This window comes from Caloenas nicobarica, chromosome 1 (genome assembly GCF_036013445.1).
Source record: "Caloenas nicobarica isolate bCalNic1 chromosome 1, bCalNic1.hap1, whole genome shotgun sequence".
In the NCBI taxonomy this organism is placed as follows: domain Eukaryota; kingdom Metazoa; phylum Chordata; class Aves; order Columbiformes; family Columbidae; genus Caloenas; species Caloenas nicobarica.
Window position 1 is genome coordinate 73564156 of NC_088245.1, and position 24372 is coordinate 73588527.

A 24372-nucleotide genomic window follows, 5' to 3' on the forward strand; every position below is an offset into this window, starting at 1 on the left:
TTCACAGGCAGCGGATTAGTGCACTCAGCTAATAGTTTGCTGTATAGCCTGGCCTGTGCAGTAAGGAGTTAATTTTGAGGTTTTATAGGTGACTTATATGCAAGTGTTTAGCTGATATGAAATCTGCAGACTGCTATGGTGTTGACAGAAAGATTTATAAGCTGTATTTAATCTTTCTTCACCTAAGGAGGCTCTGATCAGATGATATTGTTTGTTGCAAATACATCACTAAATTCCGATAACAGCTAAGATATTAAACAAAACAAAAGGTATTTTTTTTGCGACTTAAAGATAGTGAAGCCAACACAAAAGATTTCAGCAGTATTGCACAGGTTGTCCTGATGACACTGCATCAGGAGCAGCCAGCCTTAGCTCTTGAGCAGCATCTAACTCTTGGAAGATCTAAAATGCAGCGCTGGTGTCACTAGTAGGTGGATGATCTTAGCACAGGGACTGTTGGGTGGTTGGAATCTCCAGGCATGGGAGACTACAAATCAGAGAAGGTTGCCTAGGCCAGGATTATACTGTACAGTTCAAAACCCAACAGCATGTAAAGCAGCACTTCATCCTGCAAGAGGCTGTTGTGGCATCTCAAATGTCCTTGCCATCTTCTGCCCCAGAACTATTGTAACTCCCTCTGCTTCTGAAGTATAAGGTGTTGGGGGTTTCACTCTTAGTCCCATGAAGATCTTTGTGGCTTCTGAGAACAAGAACAGACACTATTCACTTACTGTAATAGCACTGAATATTAACTCTAAAGGTTGCTTTGTGTTGTTTAAGTCTTTGACAATCTGTTCAATTTGAAAAGTTCTTTCACAAAACTTGGCAAAGTTTGTTTGAGATTTGGCATGTATGGTTCATATGCTGCTGGTTTCCAGTCCAGTGCTAGGATATTTCCATGAGGCTAAATACTAAAATTGTAAAGGTGTCATTTTATTGCACAGCTCAAAATGTTAATTTCTTTCTCCTCCTCTCTTTTTGCCTCACCTGAAGGAGGAGGTGAAGCAAGGTAACCAGAAACCCACATATTTAAAACAGAGTGAAAGCCTGGAGAGGTGACCTCTCTTGTAAATCTTGCTGTGCTGGTTTTAGATCTTACTGCCATTTACTGCCTGTCCTCACCCTACTGCCAGAGTTTGCCAGGAACTAGGAGAGGACCATATTCACTAATATATTTCCTTTAATTTTCAGGTGCTTTACCTAGTCTTCTCTTTGTGGAAGGAGGTGGAAGGAGATGGGAGAGATTTTGCTTGTTAGAAATCAAACTAGAGTGCATACAATTGATTTTTGCAAGACAAACATTTTTCTTACAGTCTCAGATATCTTAAAATTGTAGATACTTTTAGCTGTAGGCAAGTTTGAAAATACCCTTTCATCTCTACCTCCTTTGTTTAGTGCTTCATCTAGAAAATGAGACTGTGAACTGGTCCAGTTGAGGGCTGTGCATTCCCTTCTGCCAGCTTTCCTGTAAATAAGCTTGTAGCATCTTGAAACACTGTAGAGTTTGTCAAAACACTTAAGTTCATTGGCTTTTTTTTCTCTTTGTGTCTTCAGTTTCAGACTTGTTCTGGTGAGGCATGTGAATATGGTATAGTAAATGATAGTCTGTTGACAATTTGGGATAACATTCAAGAGGCTGATTTGGCCTGTCCCTTAATGTGTACCTCAGTGGTGCAGTGGTAAGGGTGATAAGAATTAGTAAACCTTATGCAACTTGCTGTAAAGTATCAATGCATGCTTCAGATATTTGCATATAGTGTTTGTTTAATAAGTTAGAACTAAGTATTTAAACTGAGGTAGTAATTTCTGGTCTGTGTGAATAACCTCTGGTGATGAGACTTCGGGCATGCTTCTGTTTATCTGCATTTTCAGTCCCTGCAATTATAACTTAGCATCTAAGTCTAGACTATGAAGACCTGTTGTATTTAGAAAAATAAATTGTGAACAAACAAGTTTTCACTAACAACATTTTGAATGAAGCTTTATGCTGAGTGAACACAAGTAAAATGATGATTTTAGACTTCTGGTAAGCATTACTAGCTAGATGTTAATTAAAAAAAATGTTTGTTCACACACTTTAAAAAATTAAAATTATCCTAAGACAACTTTTAATAATTCTTAACAGGAATTCAAAGGGGCCATATTAATTTACAGCAGGGAGTTATAATCTGAGAGAATGTTCATTCTGTATTCTTGTTTGAGAAATTCAAAGTAGCATTCCTGTTAAGGAAGCAGAGTGGCTTTGAAGAAACATCTGTGCTATTTCTGGGGAAGGGGCCAGAGTAAAAAAAAAAAACCAAAAACCACCAAAAGACCAACCAAACAAAAAACCTCACAAACAAACAAAAACAAGGACCAAAAAACCCCAACAAACAAGCTGTATCTCCCCTCGAATAAAACTTACATAGCTCAGCAGTGTTTGTCAGGAAATCGTTACTTCAGAATCCATGACATCTAATAAGACTTGTAGGAGAGACCTTTCGATTGCTCACTTAGACCGTTGCAGCTGGCTCAGCTTAATAATTGCAAATTGCTGCAAGAAATTATTTTTATACTTCATCTTAGGGAAAAGTTTTGTTTGTAATCTCTTTACTCTTTCTAGACAGACTATTTTAGAGGAGATTTTTCCAGAAATTGATGAGCCTTACAGGCAACGTGTGTTAAAGCAGATCTGCACCAGAAGAAATTTGTTGGCAGAATCAGCCTTTAGCAAATACAGCTCATTGAAGTGTGGTTTAAAAACTTTGTTTATCCTGCAGCCATCATCTTCCCTTTCTAAGTAAGCTTCACTGTCAAGAACACACTTTCTGCCATGAACTGAGATTGTATTATACTCACAATTCTTCTTCTTCTATTGGCAGACACATTGTACACCTGGCAGTTTGCAGCGGAGTATAAAGCAGACTCAGTGCAAGTCACAGTGGATGAGAGAAGCATGGTAGTGTCAGGCCTGATCTTTGATGAGTCTGCTCGTTCATGGGCTTGTGGAGTGTGCACATGGAAGGAATGCTGGAGGAAGAAAAATTTACGTTTTCTTCATTTGGAATCAAGATAGCATGGGTTGGTTGGTTGGTTGTGGGTTTTCCCCCTCCCTCAGTGTTTTGGGGAGTGGCTGAGATGTGTCCATTTTAGAGTTTAAAGTTTGGTCCAAACTTTAGACTGAGGGTTTTGATCTACAGTGTAGAAAATGGAGCAGAAAGTCGCCTTTGTTCCCCTGGAGGAAGTTGATTGTTGGATTTATGTTGTTGACAAAAAAGATTGATTTATGGCTCATTTCTTGAAGAAAGCTGATAAATCCACTTGCTAGCCTGATTCGAAACAGACCGATAATATTCTTCAAAGAAACTATGGATTGAATCTGCTTAAAAAATGAAAATCGTGGCACTCAGCTGTATGAAAGTTTGGCATGATTAACAAAGTCTGTAGAAGAATCGTCTTTATTTGGCTGTGTTCCTGGAAAAAAGAAGGCTACCCCTGTGGAGAATGAGGGTATTTCAGTACTGTCTTCTCTGTAGAGTTGTCAGATAAAATGCCATGGGATAATTCATTGTACAGAGGACGTCAAGGTAATGCAGCCTTTACAGTGCAGCTACTAAGAAAGGAGGACACACCAGGGACATAAAATATCAAAATAAGTGTTTCTAGAATTTGTACAGTGACCCCGGGACAGGAGAAGATGGTTTGCGTTACAGTCAGTGTGCCAGGGTTGTTAGTTGGGTCTGTACAATTCTACCGTTTCAAGATCTGTGTATAAAAGACCTGAAAATGAGCAGAGCAAAGCAAAAGTTAGTGCTTTGGATTTCTGCTTGATGCTTGGAGAATTACTCCTTTTAACTCTTTGTTGTATTACTGTAGCCTCTCTGAGTTCCTGGTCTGGCTGTTTCTTGCAGGCTGTTTTTAAAACAACAAACCCAATTGTGGGTGTTTCATAATAAAAGAAAGCATTAGAAAAACCTGAGCCTTGTCTGTGGGAGCAGAATCACTTCAGATAGGCCAGGGATGCTGTTCCACAGTAGTATTCTGGATTTTAAATTGTGTGTTTTAAATGCATATGTGTGGGTGAGAATGTATATGTAATATGTATTTGTGGTGTCTGTGTCTAGTTAGTTGTATCTTATACTTGAAACATGGTGGTTGTGTTTACCTTATGTAAAACCTAAAAACCAAATCAAACAACACCCAAGACATCCACCTCTGCACCACCCCCCCCCCCCAAAAAAAAAACCAAAGCAATAACCCAAACCCCCATAAATATGGAAACTTTGTTTTCCTTGGACTGATCAGTAGAAATATAAAGAATAGTAATACATTTTCTGGACCTTAATGCTTTAATTAGTATCCTTCTAACAGCACTGTCTTAAAAAAAAAAAAAAAAAAAGAAAAAAAAAAAAAAGAAAAAGCATCCATTCTGGGTCTCTCTTTTCTCCTCCCGCCCGCTTTCTTTCTCCAGGCTTGTTTAACACATACTTTACATTTTCATTTCTCATGGGAACCTTGTCATTTCACACTTTTACATCTTAATTCCGTGTTTCAGCATAAAGTATTACTTGTATTAAGTTTTTTCTGTCACTTTAAGCAAGAAGAGATAAAGATAGGAGATTATGCAACTAAGAACGCTGTTAAGTCGGAGAGCTTTTTTTCTGAGTAAATCTATATAAGTGTGAAATTTATTTTTCTTATTTAAAGGATAAGTATTATCTCTGCTGTAGCAGGTTGTTAAAAATTATCCTAAAATTAAAGAAAGCTGTCTTGCAAATTAAGCTTGTGTGATTCTTTTGCTGTGTATTGTAGTCACGCATAGGAATCTCTTCAATTCTCAAGTAGAAGGTTCTTTTACTAAAAATGTATTTATTTGTTGTAGAATAAAACTGTATCTTATTGTCTAACTTCTAGGTTAATCTCTGGCAAACTTCTGAGTAAGCTGAACTAAAAGATGCTATTTTGATTTTTTTTTTCAGCATTTATTTTTCTAGTGTACGTTAAAATCTTTCTGTGAAGCACATGTTTAGATCTAGATATAAGTGTGGTTAGTCTGAGGTAAAAATTAAGGTGGGAGGAGATTACTCAAGAGATACCTGGGGTTTATAAAGTAGTGAGCTCCAGTAGGTCTCAAAATGTAAGAAGGTCCTGGAAGAACACTTTCAGATGTGTAAACCAAAATTCGCCTATTACTTACTGTAAATATTGGAAATATGATGGAGCTTGAGCAGTTGTTAACAATCCAGAGTTGTCTGGATTCTGATTCTGTCTGTTGTTTCTGTATATGTTGGTAAACGGGTGCTTCACCTGATTGTGAGATCTCACAGAGATGTCCTGTTAACTGCATAAAGTATGGGTTGCGCATTGATTTTGCTGTGCTTTCCTGATTAAACAATTTGTTGTTTTATCTTGATAGCCTGACATGCCATTTTAAATGATGTTTAATAATGTGCTTATTGTGGCCAGAAGTGATGGCTGGAGGTTCTGACTGAGAATTTCTGTTGGCCCCTAGATGTACATAAAAGTAGTTGCTTGACTGAGGAGGATTGCTGGATATGGTGTTCAAGCCAGCGCTCCTCCTTTAGCTGGCAGGCGCAGAATGGCTTGGCCAAGTAGTCAATAGTGAAACCAGAGATTTGTTTTAGCAGAGGTCTGATCACTGCTCTTAACCACTAAAAGCTTTAGCATTAAATAAATGATATAGTCCTAATCAACATTTTATAGCTACAAACCAAATTTGGATTTAAAGAGATGGATACTACGAAAGCATGAAAGTACAATGTGTTCTTGAGGTTTGACAGAAATTTGTTACTTAACTAGAGAAGAATTGTCTCCTTGCCTAAAAATGTTCTTCTGTTTCAAGGCAGAAATGAGACTCGGAAAACTGCGAGTTTCTAACCAGAGTTCTTTATATTAATATATTTGGTTTCACTTCATTAAAATTGGTGAAATCTCAGCAGTTTATGTAACCAGAGCGATTTGCCCACTGTTTAGCAAGTAGCTGAATGACAGTCTTGTTGATAACTGCGAAACATGAAAGAGGGGCTCTTTGTTCCCAGTCTCAGGTTCCACTGTCTGGAGCAGATTCCCTATAAACTGTGCCTTATGGCCCTGTTGTTGCATGTTCTGTCGTCTCTATATCCCCCTTCATATAAAATTGATGCTATCAGCTGGTCTCACAGAGATAATTAGCTAATTGAAGGTTAAAAAAGGAAAATCCGAGTCAGAATATAGAGGGTTTCTATGTATCAGCTTTTAAATGTCCAGCAGAACATACCTGAACTGGAGCCAAGCAATGAGTGTGAGAAAGGCTCAGTGGTTTTTCTGAGTTTTGATATGCTTTATGGTCATCTGTGGGCTGTACAGATACAGAGACCGAAGTCTTCCCATTTTCTTCAGTGAGAATAGGATTACAGATGCGAAAGGGCCACCCGTGCAACAGAGTGGGAAGATTAAGATTTTTGAGCTCTGGTTCCTATTTAAGTTCTTTGTCACTCTTCTCCTTTTGAAGTCTGGCCCTCTGCAAACAACTGCTAGCAATCTAAAGTTGAAATCTTATGAGCTGAATTTCTCATGTGTGGCTGTGAAAGTATTAGTTGTCTTCTATGATTCTCTAAAACACACAACATGAGACCAACTGTGGATTTACGTAGTTTGGGACTCTTTCCCCCACCCACTTGCATGGTTTTAAAATCTCCCAAAGCATCTTTCCCGTTCCCTTCATCCTCTTTATGACATAATGAAAAGCTCCCTTGGAGAATTTGACATGTGGCACCCTGAAAATACATAACCTCAGCCAAAACTCTGAACAAAGAGATGCGACTTTGTAAAGATGGTGGACAACATTGGTTGCCCACATGTGCATGCACGTGGCTTTTGACATATGTAAGTGTGTGTGTGCATATTTTATCTGTAGAATTCACCAATGTAAATACTAGCAGTACATACACCAAAAAATCTACAAATAAGAAGTGCCCGAAATCTGTTACAGAAGTCGATCCATTAAAAACTGAGTGGAGCTATAGAAAAACTCTGGCTGTAGGTCTTTTAAAGGCTAAAGACTTCAGACTTTAATCTGGTGACCCTCATAAGCGTGTGTTACTTGTAACTGCTCTGTTGATCTTGACAGGACTGCTCATTCAAAATTTAAAATGTATTTGAATGTTTTGCAGGACCTCAGCTGAATACTTAGTGGTGTGTGATCCTGGAGCTAAGAGATTGATGTAGCTATCAGTGGTTTTGGATGGATGAGGAGAGAGCAACTTCTTAAGATACTCTAAAAGTGACTTTATGAAAATGAGAAGTAGAATTTGTCATATTGGGGAAAGCTGCCTGACAGCTCTTTTATAGAATAGCCGAAGTCCTATATTTAAAACTAGACAAAAGGAAAGAAAGCAACCCTGAAACATTAAATAGGATTAAAGAGAACACTCCTGAAATCAAGTAGAAGGTCATCTATGGCAGTTACTTGATATTTAAACCTTGACTTGAGTGCCGCCTGTCATATTACAGATTAAGAAGCCTAATCGTAGGCTCCTGCTCATGAATGATTTGGCATAAGACTATTCAATTGTTGATTTCCAAGACTTGAGTTAGTTTGGGGATTGTCATTCCTGAGTTCACAATTGCCTGCTGAAGTAAGAAAAAAAAAATATATTTTGTGCCAATGAAAGAATCTGCAGAGCTAGTTCACTATAAAGTAAATTTATGAAGTGAATATATTAAAAAAATAATTTTGTAGTAACGGAAAAGTCAGTAGTATTCTGAAAATAGTTGTACTCAGTGAAGTTTCTGCATTAAAAATGATAGTTAGAAACAAATGTTTGCATTTTGAAGTGAAGGAAGATGCGACATTTTAAAAAACATATATTTATTAAGGTTATCTAACTATGCCTTACTTCTCTCTTTCTATCTCTCCTTCTCCACAGTATTTGCCCCCACCACATACATGGTCCACTTTTCCAACTTCCAATATTAAAAATATGCTTTACATTCAACTTTTTGAGAGAATGTATATAATGTAAACATTAAGCATATCCTCTTGGGCTGTGGCTTTCAAGTGTTCTTTCTAAAATTCTGTTTACCAAGGTGTCTTAAAGATGGTTCTTAGAATCTGTCTTGTGAACTGCTGAGTTTTTCATGCAGGCTTATTGTGGTACACGGTAAAGCTTGGACAGATAAAATCACATTATTAGTAGTTATTTTGCCATAGCAGTGTTGAGAATGCTGCTTAGGTCGAGAGCGGTGGTTTTGCACAAAGAGAGTTTGTGGCATTGCAGCGTCCAGACTTAAATGTTTGTTTTCTGAGTGCAGGATGTAGATGCTTTATAAAACTTTTTTTCAGGAACTGCTGAGTATTAGCTTCAAATGTTTTCTCTTAAGATGGTAAAATGTGTGAGTAAGCTTGATCTATGTAATTTTTTTTCTCTTAAATAAGAAAAGACCAAAATCACATTTAAACTAGTGTAACGGATGACTGCTCTCTTCTATGTAACTACGTGCCAAATCTGCTTAATAAAAAGGAGTTTCGCCGAGAATTTGAAAAATGCACAAGCTAGGTAGTGAGAACAAGTATCAGGCCAATTCTATGCTTGATGATGTTTGTTGTTTTTAATGAAAAGAATGGCTACCTTTTCCTCTTGCATGTACATCTTCTTGGCAAATATATTTTTTCTGGTGAATGATGAAACTTGCTCTTTTCATTATTCTCTGCTTCTAGATAAATTTCCTTTGGTGTGGCCATGGTCAGGAAGTTCACATGAACGTAAGACACAGCTTGTCAAACATATGTTCAGTGAGTGCTTAACTGATGTTTTTCTGATGGAAAAGTTCTGGCTCCTTTTTTTAGAAACAATAAGAAAAATCTGTGGGAACAGTTAGCCTTTTTATGGCTGACTTTGAAGACATTACATGTCTTGTTTCTTCATTTCAGCATGCCCCTCTGGAATTACGAAGTCACTAAGTTCTGGCATCTTATTTTCACAATACTATTGAGAGCTCTGTATTAACCTTCAGAGAGATAGTTTGGTGTTTTCTTTGCATGGCTAACTAGAGTTGTAAGTCTTAAAAAAAAAAAAAAGCTCCAAAATCGTAAAATGACATGAACAGTTGCTGTATCCAAGGAGGCAACAAAAAGGTTGTAGGCAAACTATGTACAGAATCTTGAATCATTTTATTTAATCTAGAATTACCTTGTTTTGCATAACTGAAGACAACAGTTTTAAGGTAGTTGTTTCTATGCATGACAAGAAATCATGTAAGTTAATAAAGTGGTAATTTATGGCCTGGTGCAATCTCCATCTAGACATTTGTGGGCTGATTTATGCAATTCACATGCCCTGTTATATGGTTAATTTGATTACAACACTTTATTCAGTGTTTCAGCAATAGGCACTGTTGACAAGAATGGCCATGCCCGATTTTATTTCAGAGCTTAAATGTCTTATTTATCCAAGACCTTTTTTCATGGATAGATTTGTTACCCTCTTTAGGATTTGAGGTGCTTGAAGTTCTTTTCAAAAACCAAAATTTTCTGTGGTGAACTGGTGAATTTAGAGTCAGTAGTGGGCATGGGCAGCATTCTGGTTTGGGACACAGAGTTGTCCTTCAGCAAGGGTAACTGCAGTTTAATAGTGGAAGAGGTCTGTGGGTTCTTTCAGAATTTGGTTTAATTTTAGTCCTAGTCTCTTTTTTGCAGGTTTGACTGAATTTGAAGTTTGTGTCTAGCACTTTGCTAACTGTTGAAGTGGGAAGGTATGAAAGTGGAGTGGAAAGATAGCAGGTTCTAACTTAAATAAAAATGACCAGTAATGAGACTGTGGCTTGGTAGAGTGTCTTCCACAAAAATGCACAAACACCCGGCTCTGTTTTTTTCTCTTTTCTATCACTTCTTTGCAAACAAAATATTTTACTAATATTCCTCTTATCAGAAGCAGAATTGGTTTTGCATATCCTAAAAGCAAACAAACTTTCTTGTTTTGCCGATCACTTTTTAAGTTTCTCTGCTTTTTCAGCCTTTCACCTGCAAGGTAGTGTTGTGTCTGTGTCATTCTTGACATGCTGCAGAGCACATTGGATTAACTTGTTTTGAGAAGCGGTTCTTTTATTTGCCTTTGTGTATCTTCAGAAACACAAGAGTGGGCAAAACGTGTAAGCAGAAGTAAGCTGAATGATGCCGCAGGCAAACTCTTGTCACTGCCAGAAGAAAAATACCATTCAATTGAATTGGTGTTTTAATGATAACACTGTGCGTGTTCAGTTATAAAACTGTCTTCCCTGCTCTGTGACAATTTTCAAGGTGAATGTGAGTGGGGTAAATGTACTGTACTGGGATATTTGTTCATAGATAGAGACTTAGGTAGGTGTGACTTTTTTTTAATATATCATTAGCTTCTTTTTGCATAGAAACACATTAGTAGAATACTGTGTGGTCTGTAGAATGATTGTGTGAACCATGTCTACACCAACCTATGGAAAAGGTAGCTGCTAGGCTGGAACCAAAGTCCACCTGGAGGCATCTGTTGTCTTGTGTGCTTGGATGGCCAGTCAGTGGGTGGAGGTTGCGTGTGTGTCTGTGGCACAGAACTGCTTGACTGACTCTGTCTGGCTGTGTAGAACTGACTGATCAGCTTCACATACGAGATGGCCAGACCTGGTCTGTGTAGGCTATAAGGAGCCTGTTCAAAATGCTGCTACCCGCACACTCAAGTTGAAGCCAGGGTGGTTTGAAGATGGTGAATTTAAGAAATGCAAAGTGCCTCCCCTGTCACCTGGATCACGTGTGTTCAGATTCTTGGAGACGGCAAAAGCTATTGCAGCCAAGCGGCTAGTGTTTTGGTCTTGTCACCCTCCAGTGCTAAGAAAACTCCCCAGGCACTGCAGTTGAGCAAGCAGTGGTAGCTGCACAAGGTCTGTGGTGGCCTGGTAGTGCTGCAAGTCATATGGCTGGGCTGCATCATGTAGCTGTGGATGTTTTCTGAACTAGGCAATAGTGAGAGCTGTGTGGTGAGAGGATACTCTGCAGAAGGATATTGATGTTTTAGAAAATAAAGGTGGTGGTTGTGGAATGTGTGTGGTCTTGTTTTTAAGAGAAATATTTCTCCTCTGTCTTTAAGTGTATAGATTATAGTTTTAAAATCAGAACACTGTAAAAAGCCTAAAATAGGCAATTGCTGAAGAGAGTCTTTAATTGATGTTTTGTCATCTGTAAGGGCAGGAGCTGTGAATTTTCAATACTGCGAAGGTCTAAATGTAGCCTGGAGAATCGTGGTAGGATGGAGTCAGGAAGCCTAGCAACTGGATGTTTTACTTGAGGGTCAGATGCTATTTAATTTAAAGTTAAAAGGTGTTAAACCACTTGCATAGAAAAATAGGTGATTTCTCAAAGGGAAGGTTTTTGCCCTTGGTATACTGAAAGTTTAACTGCTGTGTATAGAAGCAAATCAGGCCATGATATAAAGTAACCGGCATCCAGACAATGTGGTCATTCTTTTTGAAATGTTAACAGATATTTTACACAAGTAAAATCAGTGTGTAGAAAATACTATAATAACAGTATGGTTGAGTTGCATCATCTGAGCTTGCAGAGCTTATTTCTTCAGGTAAGTAATATTTATGTACAGATTTAGTTGAAGACTTTATGTCATGAGTTGGCAATAGTTACAAGCATGTAACTTTACAAAACCATCCACACATTCAGTGGTGTAATCTGTTTAAAAAGACAAGAGTTTTGGTAGCAGTGCGGTCTGCCTTGTTGCTATAGTTGGGTGGAATGAATGGTTTGTATATCACTGAGCAAATACACTGCTTACTGCAACATTTTTCAAGGGATGGTTGACTGAGGATTTTGTTTCTGAATCTTTTTTGTGTGGTATCTTGTGGTTATGGTTTTTGTTTGTTTGTTTTGATGAAACATCTTGGGCAAATCACTATTCCTGCCATAACTTTATTTTTCAAGACATTTGATGTTATTTAGGTGGTTTATGAGCACAGTGTCATTTTCTGCATTTTCTTTTGCCTCCTCCCACTCTTGCAGATGCCTGCTGGAAGAGGTACTGAAATTCTTTTGGTCCGAATGGCCTGGGCCTAGGCTGTGTCAGCCTTTTGTGACTGTCTTTTTAAAATATATGAAGGAGCAGCTGTGCTGTTGCATGTTCATTGTAACAGCACTGCTTGTCAAACAATTTAGACAAATTAGAAGGGGAAAAGCAAAAATGTGTTTCAAAACCTAGAATAAGTATAAACACTTCTCAGATCACTTTGGGGGATGCTGAGACAGACTCAAGGAATGTTTGTAATAGAAGCACTTCTTTCCATTGCTGCATCCCCAAATGCAAAAACATGGTGCTAATGTGCCACTGAACTGTTTATAAAGAAACAGAGGTGCCGACCTGCCTTCTTAATTTGAGGAGATTAATTATATCAACTACATTAAATGGTGAAGAGCTAAAGCTTCTGTTAGAGGATTTTCAGTTAGTTGAAGCTGGTGTGGAGTTATCTGACAGTTTATTTTTGTAGAAAAAGCTGATTCATCAAAATGGAAATGTTTTGTGGAAATGATTGTTTTGACAGCTTTTCATCGGACTGTCGTCCTGGTTCGCATGGTTGGAGCCTTCAGCTTCCAGTTCTGTCGCAGTCCTCCCGCACTAGCTCAGCTGTACGCTGCTGAAATGGCTGAGGCTTTTCAGCCGTGGTCGTGTTGCGATCTTCTCACTGTTCTTGGGTGTTTCTATCCAGGTAGAACTTTCAGTTTCAAATGTTTCTGTCAAGTATTATTCCACTTTGGTGATAACTTGTAAACTTTGATTTTGTTTCAGTGATTACAGCAAGACTTAAGAGTGACATGCTTCTTGTTAAAAGCAACAGTATTGCCCTTTCCACATCCCCATTTGTCATTTCTTTGTTGAGTCGTCTTCGTCCTGGCACTGTGGTTCATGCTACACTCGATATTGCCTACATGGAGGGTAGGAGTAATGTTTGTCTGGGTCACCAGAATTTTAATACCTGCCTTGCAGACCCTAGGAGGATGATAAGAATATAAAGGAGGGAAAAAACCAGATTTAAGTGTGTGTTGGTTTTTTTTTTTTTTGGAAGACAAGAACAGAGCAGCTGAGGAGAGATGAGGCCTCTTTCCCATGTCAAAAGTTGTAGTTTCCTGTGCTGGTTGATCTGTATAGCCTTGGTTGTAGATTCTGGTTATCATATAAGAATGCTGATTATCTGTTAATTGTTTTCAGAGGCAATCTTTTTTTAAAACCATTGCTAAACTCTGTATCGTTTTTTTAATTTTTGCTCACTGGTGTTTGTTCTCTTAAGGTTATTACAAATTTTAAGTCACCTTTCAGGTTCTGTGTCACTCCTATTAAAGGTCTGGTTTTCACGGTGACATATCAAGCCCACACCACAAAATGCAGAAGCATTTTTCTTTATTATTTGTCAAAAGAAATGTCGTTAAATTGCAACCAGCAGCCTTCTAATTCAGCCTGTGACTTGTTCATCTTCTGTCTGAATACTAAGCAGCTTACTTTGCAAAAGTCATATTGTCTTTAAATATATGAGCAGATGCAAAAGAGGAAATGCACACAGTTGCTTAACAGACCCTTATTATTATTTGGTAGATATTTTTGCTCCATAATCTTCCAGCACAGGATGTATTCTTGCTTCTACAGGTGAGATTGGGAGGACAGAAAAGAAGTAGCAGCATTATACTACCAAAATAAATAGTTCATGGGCCTCGTCTACCACTCCAGTCTCATTAATACAGCTGTTAACCAAATGTTTGACCTGCTTAATGGTGTGGGGGTTGGATACTACTTTGGTGAGGTGGCATAATTAGTGACAGGTGGTGCTGCAAACTAATACCTTTTTGCTCTGATAATTTTGGCTTAAATATGCACAGCTCAAAACCAGTCCTGGCACAGACTAGTGCTTCTAGTGAAGGGTTTAACCAAACAAGCACTGAGCCATTCCCTTCAGTGGTACTACAAGAGCTAATGTTTGTATGTATGAGAAGCTTTACCAAGAGCTCTGTTAGCTGTCTGGCTTTCCACGTATTTAATGCCGTGGATGTTTGGTGTCTTGTCCTACCTCTGCTGATGTGATTAAAAACCGAAATGTGTTAAAAGTGTGGGAGAGTTGGTGATGGGTGGCAATTTCCACTCCTGACCTTGGGTCACATGTACTAGTGCTAGGGAAAAGGGCTGCTGCAGAATTTTGCTGTACTCTTAATTAGCTCCTCTGAGATTACAGGTTTATGCCTCTGAGGTTTGTATAGCTGAGAAGAGCAATGTTCACAGCTCTCTACACTGAGTGCATGAGATTGGGTTATGTTAAGCCAGCAATGAGTACATACAAAAAAACAACTGATGTAGCGACAGAAGCCTAAAAATAGGGACAAGCACAACTTCTAGCTGATATATATAAGATGTGTGTGTGAATACTGTAGGTATCTGAGCCTAAGTCAGAACTAAGTCCCAATTTGATCTTTGCAATTTGTTGCTCAATTATAGTCGAGTTGGACCCCAGCTTCACCTCTTGGTGGGAGCCTGGTGCCATTGTGCAGGTCTGTGACAGGGCACCCACACAGTACAGACCCGCTCCACATGCTGCAGCCACTGGATGTGCTTCATTCAGTGCCTCTATTTTTGTTAGACTTCAAGGAATCTAGCCATGGCATACCTCTCTTTAGGAGACCAAGTTTTCTTAATTCCAGTGTTCACAGAGAATGTTGCATTTTTATGAGGTTTTTCCCGTTGGTCACTATTAGAGTGGTTGTGTCTGGTCCTGGAAATATGGCTAGTGGAGAAAGCAGCACATATATCTCTGGTATTTATTTAAATTACCTAGGAAAAGCATGCTTGTTCTTTGTGCTGAAAAAAAGAAAAAAAACAAACCAGTCTCTGGTTTGACACAAGTTTCATATTTCTTTAGGAGGAGCTACCTACAGAGGAGGAAATGTGTCCCTGCTTAAATAGCAGAAGTTGTTGCCTTCGCTTAGTCCCAGATATAACTGCTTCATTGGCATCAATTTGGATTGGTGACTCTTTGCCTTTGGAAAGAACAAAAAACCACATAGTAACATCTCATTAGGATTTAAGTGAAAGTTGAGTTCTTGCCAAGCTAAGCAAGCCTTATTTCTTTCACTGTTATCATGGACCTCCCCCCAAAAGAAAGAGAATTTGTGCCTTTCTGTTTGAAAGTTAGCCAGAAAATTATATTTGAGGGGAGATATTCCCATGCCATGCTTAGGCACTCAACTGCCCGAGTTGAGCTGGCCAGCTCTGCTCTCTTTACAGTCGCTGGAGAAGGGTGCCTTTCTCTGTGGGCTGAGGCAGAGCAGTGCTGTAACCTCTGCAGAAACGACTGCTTCTCTCCACCACTCTTGTTTGAGGAGCCCAGCTGGTGAGCTCACCCTTTGGAACTGGGTTCTAAAATTGGGCCTTGTGATTAATGCTGCTTCCCCTCAGAGGACTCTCTGATTATTTAGAAATAATAATGGTTTGTTTCAGCGTCAAACTTGATGAGCGCAATTGCCTTTATGGACCCTAAAAGGAGGAAGGCAAAAATGTACATTCTTATTTTGAAAAATGCCTATAGTTTAACAATTAAGTTTAAAACCAAAAATGCCCCCTAAAATAAAACACCATAAAGGTGAGTTTGTTGGGTCATTTCTTAATGTGGTGTAAAAGACTGAGCAAAAGGGTCATCTTGCTCTCCTATTCCAGTTCAAGAAACTAGAGCTTCATGAAAAGCCCCTCACTGGAGGCTCACTAGTGGATATTGACCTTGATTCAGTAACACGAGACTGGCTTTCCATATATTTTAGAATCTTGCAGTCATTAAAGCAGTATTTCTGGTAAAACTGTGATGAAGGCAAGTGGCTTTGTATTTCGTCTACATTAAAATAATTGTTTTGTCTGTGAAGCAAACTGAAGCCTTATACTTTTTTTTTTCCTGCCCCTTCCCCCCCGTTTTTATTTCCCCCCTTCTAGTAGAAGTTCTCATGGTTGTTGCAGAATTCATTTCCAAAGCAAATTCAGAAGATCTCCTATTAGGCATTGCTGCCCAACATAAAAAAAAAGTTCCAAGTCGTGAAAATTTTGATAGTGAAAAATCTTAAGGTGATAATAAAGCCATCAATATGTACAACTCTGTAATTTTATGCGTTACTGGGAACTTCAGCTTCTTTGAGTACATAGTGTGGTATTGAATATGGCTCAAGTTCCTATCCTAAAAAAGCGCGTTTACAGAATGAATTCTTGCTGGCCTGGAAAAGCCTTTTCTCAAGTAGTTATGTCAACTCATTCAGTTCATCCTGAAGACATTAGACAAGTAGACTCAAGGTGGAAAAAATATCTCAAGGCCCCCACTGCCTTTCTTCAAATTTATGACTCGTGACTTAAGGATCAGCGTTGTTACTGGTGTAGGAAGAGGGTTGGTTAGAAGCAGCTTCCATCAGCCAGGGCCAGCCCTTCTGCTCTCGAGAAGTCTGTTTTCTTTCCCCATGCTGTGAAAAAGCTGCAGTGCCTGTTTTCTTGGATTTTTAATTAGTCGAGTTAAGGTGAATAAGCATTTGTTTCCCTTCTGAAGTAACAAGAGTATATCCTTCTGGTCTAGTTATTTCTTTTGTGCAATTGGCCTGGTTCTGTCAAGCTGTCAGTGTCAGGTGCCATTGAATCACAGCGTTCCCTGATCCTGTGAGTCCTCTGCCTCCTCACAATTATCAATGTGCAAACCCAGCCTATTCTGGCAGCTTCGCAGTGCGGTCCACAAAAAAACACAGGAGGAAGGTTATGAAGAGTTAAGACTCCCCCAAATAAATTCACCGCCTATGTTTCTTACGCAGTTGGTGGAAAGTCTTACCATTTCCTACCAGTTCTGTGTATTATTAGAATAACTTTGTCCTCTTATATGAGTTTCTTCATATTGTCCTTTTCCAATTGTACTTTTGTCCTCAGTGGTAATCCCAAACTATATTTTTTTGGTCATTTACAGAACTGGAGATCTATTTTATTACAATTAAATTCAGTTCAGAGAAGAGTAGTTAAACAGTAATTGTCAATAAAGCAGATAAAAGCCTTTGGTAAAATTGGATAATGAGCATGAAGGGATTACTGTTTGTAATTTATAACAGAAGAAAGTATTGTTATCTGAAGCAGACCATGGAATGGACAGGCTAAATTTAACCTGATATGAAAGGAATAAATTAAATTTAGAGCAAAATATATATATGTATATATTTTTTAATTGCACACAGTCAGATAGTTTTCAGAAATTGTTGCACTTGAGATTTGAGTGCATCCCTGATGTACATATACTGAGCTCTTGGGGAAAAGAATATCCATATTTATGCATACGTAATCTGGGATTTTATTTTTTTCTATTTTGTTACAAGTGCTGGCTGATGCAAAACTTGGAGAAGTTGAGTCGTATGAGCGTGTTACTGCATTTCCATGGAAAATGTAAGCTTAAAGGAAAACCCAGAACCTACATGAATTAATCGTACTTAGCCTTGGGACAGAAATCACATACAGCAAAACCTGTAAATTATGCATGGCTTGGACACAAGTCTCAAGCTGTCAGCAGTCATGCTCCGTGCTGCTACTATTAATAAAGCTATATTTCGGCCCTAATCTTTTTCACCCTTAAGACTGTAATTGTGACTCTTAGAAGAGTTTTGGAGTAGAAATGCTTTCTCCTCTTCAAAAAAAGGATACTACCGCTGTCCTGTTTCAGAGTTCATTAGTGATACACAGTTGCTTGGCGGACTTGGGTTGATGGCAAATGCATGCAGTGTTCAGTCACCTTGAGAAACTCTTAACTGAAGTTATATTAATAGTTAAGTAATAGTGGAGAGTGATAATGTTATACCAAGAACTAAAACCTCTGCTTTTGGATGTAATAGGGATATAATGAGAACAGTGGGAGAGCACTAATAATTAAAGTGCAGTTTGAGTGGCAAGAAAATTGACAGACAATTTGTATCCTTTAGTTCTTCCCACCAGAGCAATTCCTGTAGTGGAAAAAGAGGTGAAACACACTGTGTTGTATGTCAGTGGTCAGAAAAAACAGAGTAGCGTGGCAGCTGAAAACACCAATATCTCTCATGTGTTGCATTCCCACCCCTGGAAATTAACAGTTGTACATTGGAGAACAGTTGATCTTGCCTAGTGTAAAGACTACAGTTCAGGATGTGACCCGAGTTTACATATTAGTCAGTAATAAACTATTAAATAAACTATTAAAAAGGCAATTTTTGTGTGAATGTAGTTGACAACCATCAAGTTGGTGTTGCTTCTGCTGAGCCGCAGCTTGCTGTTGAAATGCAGTTGTGCTGCAGTGTCTGTCTGGATACTTTAACCTCTCAAGTTTGCTACCAAATCTACAGATTTCTGTTCTTTGTTCCTGACTTCTTTCATATAAATTACTTAGGTAATTTTGAGGTGTTATTCTGCGCTACATCTTCATGACTCAACCTTCTCCATATCTGGATTCCCAGCTGGTAATGTTTCTTCATCATGTTGCTCTTAGGTCTAAGACAAGATCGTTATCAGCCACCAGCTTTTCTTCACATGTGCTTTGCTATACATAGTGTTTCCATATTCCCATGAGCTCCTCTGTGCTTTTGCTCCCTTGAAGCTTTTATATCTAGTGCAAACTTCTGAAGTTTCAGGAACTGCTGTCATGCTTGTATTAATTTCTGGGTGAAGCTTACCTAAGGCTGGCACCACTGTGATGAATGATCTAAAATTTTGTGTACTCCTGTCTTTGGCTTTCAGTCACCTGTTGGCCATGGACAAGTCTTTAAAAGATGACCTGATGGGAGTGACAGGTCCTTCATCTGTACCATGTAATTTTTATGTCCTCTGGTACAATGGTTTCGCCTGCAAAATAAATTTACTTGTATGGAGTAATTCACATAAAAATTCAGGTACAGTCTGTGGTCCAGTTTTGTTTTGTAATGTTTAAAGTGTGTGTATCGGGTTTTCAGTGTCATATTTATAATTCAGAAGAGAGTGTGCTCTCCACTTACCTTGCTCAGTGTCCAATCTATGAGGTTTTCACTTACAAATTCAGCTGCCTTGTCCCATGTTTTATGGCAGGAGCTCAAAAGGCACCTGCAGAATGGCATAGAGGATTGTGGGCTTCTCCCTATTAAAGGCTGGTAACCAAATATTATGAAAGAAACCTAAAGAAACAGCACAACACCAAGTCTAAAAGACAGAAAACCATGACTAGCTTCCAGATGTGATAGGAGTTCCCAGCCGTGTATCAACAGATGCACCACTTGCTTTTTTGTGGCATTGTGCGTTGCAGGTTTTAAGCATTCCAGGCCTGAACTTCTCAGTTTTTCCTCTGGATGTTCTTACATTTTAAGTTTTTCTTCCAAATAATTTTAGTTAGCGGGATATGTAAGATTCCTGTTAAATGAAATAGTAAGTTTGATCCTGTAGCAAAATCAAAACGAAAAATCAGTTTACAACAGTAGGTATCTATTTATGGGCAGAAATGCCTTTGCATGTGCTGTGCTGGCTTAGATCCTGCTGCATGTGGGAGAGTGACTGTCCCCCTTCCCCTTTGATAATGACTGATAGTGGAGGTGTCTCCAACCAGCTGTTCTGGAGGATAAATTATCATCTGTATATATTATACTTGTAAAATGCATTAACCATCATTGTGCTGAGTATCCACAAAATTACTAAAATCACAAATACAGCAGGCACTAATTTTTTTTGAACAAGTTGTAACTTAGTGAGTTTTCTATAAAAGTCTTAATGTATAGGGTAGGGAAGGAATGGAGTAAAAGAGACTTCTAAAACTTCCCTCCTCCTCTCTTGCAACCTGTTGCAATAGGGTTGGTGCCTGGGCTCCTTCTGTGCTCCTGGGTTCAATAAGCAGATTTCTCCCACTAGTTCAGAGTGGTATGAAATTCCCCACATGTGCATGTTGGCTTTTGTTAAGCTCAGATTTAATGTGCCCAAATTTTATGTTCTCTGTGCCTGTTTTTTTCTTGGAGATTTTTAACAGATGAAAGGTAGTGAGTGAAAACACAGCAACAAATATTATGTCAGATTAAATCACGTTTAAAGTTGTCATTTTCTATTCTTACGTGGAAAATTGGGGAACATTTCATAGCTAGATAAAAGAGACTGCCGGCTCTCCAGTATAATGCAGTTGTATACTAAAAGGATCTCTCATACCTAACAATGAGTCTTTAAAGCACTGGACTGTAAATTCACAACATATTTTGATATAGTAAAGATGTCTATTTGTTTTTGAGGTTTTTTTCTTATGCTTGTTTTACATTTCTTAGCATATAATTTATATGTGGTTAGTATTTTGTTTACTGTGACAGCTGGTTTTGCAAGTTAAATGCAAGAAATAATTTCATTGTTTTGTTAAAATACTCCAAAATATGAGTTTTTCTGTAAAACCACTCAAGTTATTATCATCTGCGGGAAAAGCTTTGAATTGGTTAGATTTTGTTATGTTTCCATGGTTTCTCCCTGCTTAATACACTCTAGTGTTGCATTCTTCTGAGTTGTGCCATGTAATATTTGTTTGGCTGGGTGCAAACTCTAAGTAAAACATCTGGTTTTGAAAACAGAAGCTAATAGGATTTGCCTAGGTAGGCCCCTTCGGTGCCAGCACTGTACTTGGGTTTCCTGCACGTTCCTCCTGTTTTTATGTCACCAACACCTCTTTTTCACCTCTTATGAAGGTTTCTGAGTGGAAGAAGAGCAAGAAGGCCCTGCTCGCACTGCCTTCACCTCCTTGGATTGACTCAGTGTAAGAAGGTCTTCTGTGCTTCACAGAGCCTGGGCCAGATGATATCTTCTGGACTGGGGGCTGCTAATCTTTCTGCCTGAACTGGCAGTATCTAGCTTTCTTGAGATGTGTTCTTCAGAGAGGACCTAAGTATGGTTGTTAGTGTGGAGAAAGGTAGCCAGAAAGTAGATGTAGGGGGAGGAGTTGCTGGTCCCTTCCGCATCAGTGACTCAACTCTCCGCCCTCTGCACTGATGCAGGAGAGAGGTGGAAAAGTGACAGCCCTGAGGTGTTGGGCCTCTGGCAAAAGCAACTGCAAACAGCTGGATCAGTTTTATTGGTATAGTGTTTATTGGGCAGAAAAGCAAAATTTAAGTTTATATAAATAAGCAAAATATTGCTGTAGTCTTATTTTCTGCTTTTGTGAATATCAGAGTTTCACACAAAAAAAAACCTGGGTTTTTTGCTGATTTTGAATTTTTTTTTTTTTTTTTAGTAAGACATGCAATTTCTAGAGGCTGCTTCTGTATGCAATGGTTCCCAACATTGTTGCTAAATAAAGGTAGCTTTCTGTTTCCCAAAAAGTTTGTCAGTATATCCTTATATAATTTTCGTAGTATCATTTCCCACTCCCCCTCCCAAGCACCATCTGAGTTTCAAAACCTATGGTTTTATCTAGTTAAATTGTTCAAAATGGGGGTTTTTTTTCTTTCTTTTTTTTTTCTTCCTTTCATTCTATGTATCTTTTTCCAGATATGGTAGTGAAAACAGGCAAGAGTACTTTTCTGCTTGTTTGTAAACAGCCTGTCATTTTTTAGTGGCAGTTAGTATAATTATTTTAAATTCTGTGAGCTGATGGCAGATGATCAGCACTTTTTATATTTTTTCTTGTGGGGTTGTTTTGTGTTGGTTTGGTTTTTTTTTTTGTTTGTGGTTTTTTGTTTGTTTGGTTGGTTTTTTTGGTCCTCTTTTTTCTCTTGAGCAATTCAGAATTGAGCTGAAAGTTTTAAATTTACACTTTTGAGTGATTGGAAGCATATTTGGGTTTCCCCTACTTAGTTTAATAGTTTGGTGGGCATTTTCCTTGTGCTTTTTTAGAAAGTGTCTTGTGAGTAAGGCTTGTGCTTGGGGGAGGATTTTGGATTTTTTTCCCCCTCTTCTGATACACCTCTGTGCCAGAAGTGATTTGTACGTAGTGTGCATGGTTAATGTTGGCTCTTACCAGAAGTGCAGGTGAATGACGTGCAAGAAGCTTGTAGGGAGAAATGCTAATTACTTGGATTTAAAGCTGTTTTAATTGATTTTTAACTTCAGAATTGCAGATGCATAAATACTGAATGTGTAGTTGCTGTAGAATGCATAGCCACTTTTTCCATAAAAATTGAATCTGAGTACTTGCTATTGAGCTGTTTCAACTACGAATGGAAAAGTAAAAGTGTCTTCCTTTATTGCAAATCCTAACCTAGAAAAAGATTGAGTGAAGTCTTGGACATCTCAATTATTTGACAATAATGTTTTAAATACAAAAATGAAGGGCTGTTTGTTTCATCCAAGTGTGAAGTCTTTGGTCAGTATTCAGATCACATTCGGTGGGCCTTTCTAAATGTTCTGTGAAAACATTCCTCCTTCTCAATAAAAACCAAGCCCACCTAGGTTTGTATCTCCACAATTAGGGCTCTAACTGAATCTCCAGTGTAATGTAGCCTGTCTCATTATGCATTAATTACACTGTGTCCCTTTATATCTACTCCTTTTACCTTCCACAGAGCAATCTCTCCTCTTCACACTTTTAAATTTTTTTTTTAAATTTATTTTGTAGTGTACATCATGTAGCTTTTGATGGGTTAAAAATGAGGTCTTATTTTTGGTGATTTTGTAGTATGAGAAGGCTAATTGGTGCATGCTGCTCTCTTATAGGAGAGTAAGCGATTTAGTGAGTCTAGCAGATGATCAAAGTATAGAAGAAGAAGAAGAAAAAAAAAAAAACCACAACAAAAAAAACAAAACCACAAACCACAAAAAACCCCAGTCAAGGCAAATAAAGCCATTTCAGGAAACCTGCAATGAATGAACTGCTTGCCTGCCTGTTCCTTACTGAGGGCATCAGGTTGGTTTCCATATCAACAAGCTGATAAACAAATCACAAGAATAGGAACTGCACTGAAAATGTACTGAAGTTCTAAATGACATTATGAATTCATTTAATTTAAAAAAAAAGCTTAAGGATGATAGTTACATATAAGTAAGCTCTATTTACATACCAAACAATAGGATGAAATCTATGAAAAAAGAATTGGCAGAGTGCTGGAAATGTGATATGAAAGGTAAGAGCCAGCTTGGTTTCGTAGAGCATTAAAGTTCATTAGAGTTCCTTGGAGGAGTCAGGAATCAAGAACATAAAAATGATTCAGTTAGTAATAGTGTACTGAGAGAGGGGCTGAATAACAAGAGGATGTTTTACTGATGAAAGACTTACTTAAAATGATAAAACAAAAGAATATTATTGAGGAAAAATTGCAGAAGAATCTCATGATACGGAACATGCTGTTCCTCAGTTTCAGCTGATGGAAGACAGGGCATCTCCCTGATAGTTTTTCAGCTAATTTAACCCCTTTTCTCCTCTTATTTCCTGGCAGTGCCATCCTGCCTTCTCATGTTTTAGCACAGGTACCCACTTCATAGTATGGTGTGCTGCTTCAGGGAGTTGATTGGGCCAAACTGAGTCCAGTAAAACAGGAATAAAGTGAGTAGGTCTCGGATAAAAACTTTTACTCTTGTAAACTGCACCTGCGTTAGGGATTGGCAGGATAGTTATACCAGCAAATTCTGTTTACTGTGAGCGTAGCTGATGGACCTGTGTAGTACTTTGTGTGCAGTTCATAACTCAAAATTTTGTACAGTGATATACAGTGAGATGACTAGATTTTTTGCTTGTATGAAACAGCCCAGAGCGCCACTTGGCAGGTTCCGCCCTCTCTCTTTCATGCACTGAGTGATGCCATTGGGATGTATGACTGTGCTCTACTGTCGTGAAGAAGTTGGTGTGTTCCTAGGGCTTTGATTTAAGATATAAGTATATGGAAAATCTTTCTCCTCTTCCTGTATTCAGGATGTATCATGCAATAAGGAGAATTATCCCAGTTTTTTATTGAAAGAGAAGAAGTGAGTTTGATTATGACTGTGCTGAAAAGATCCTTATGTGTCAAAGCTGGGAGTGAAAAATTCGTGGTAGCAGCTGTCTTGTCTAGTTTCAGCCCAAGGCACTTTGGAATTACTGAATTCTAAATTTTCATTTACAAACTAAATCTTTACAATGCAAATGTTTGTATTTTTAATGCAAGTCCCTGTAAAGAAATGCATTATTTTTTAATTGTACAATAACCTTAAATTTTATCTGGGAAAGACGGTGAACAGCGATCCCACCATTCTTTCACTGCTCTCCACCACTTGTTTTAACGTAGCTAAAGGTTGTTCTATTTTGCTTTCAATGTTTTGTTCAGTTCACAGTTGTGTAGATCTGCACCTTTTAACAGGATCCTCCAAAAAATTTGAAGTGGGTGGTTCTGTGTCTGTGGGCTCCTCCAGGGCATCACTGAGCAACTACAGCTGGAGGCACTGCCAGGGCAGA

The 24372-nt window shown here is 38.4% G+C and overlaps 1 protein-coding gene across 2 annotated transcripts in view; it reads left to right on the forward strand.

Moving 5' to 3' along the window:
• LRP6 (LDL receptor related protein 6) overlaps window positions 1–24372 on the forward strand; it is a 124003-nt gene that overhangs the window by 18983 nt on the left and 80648 nt on the right. The window lies entirely within an intron of this gene.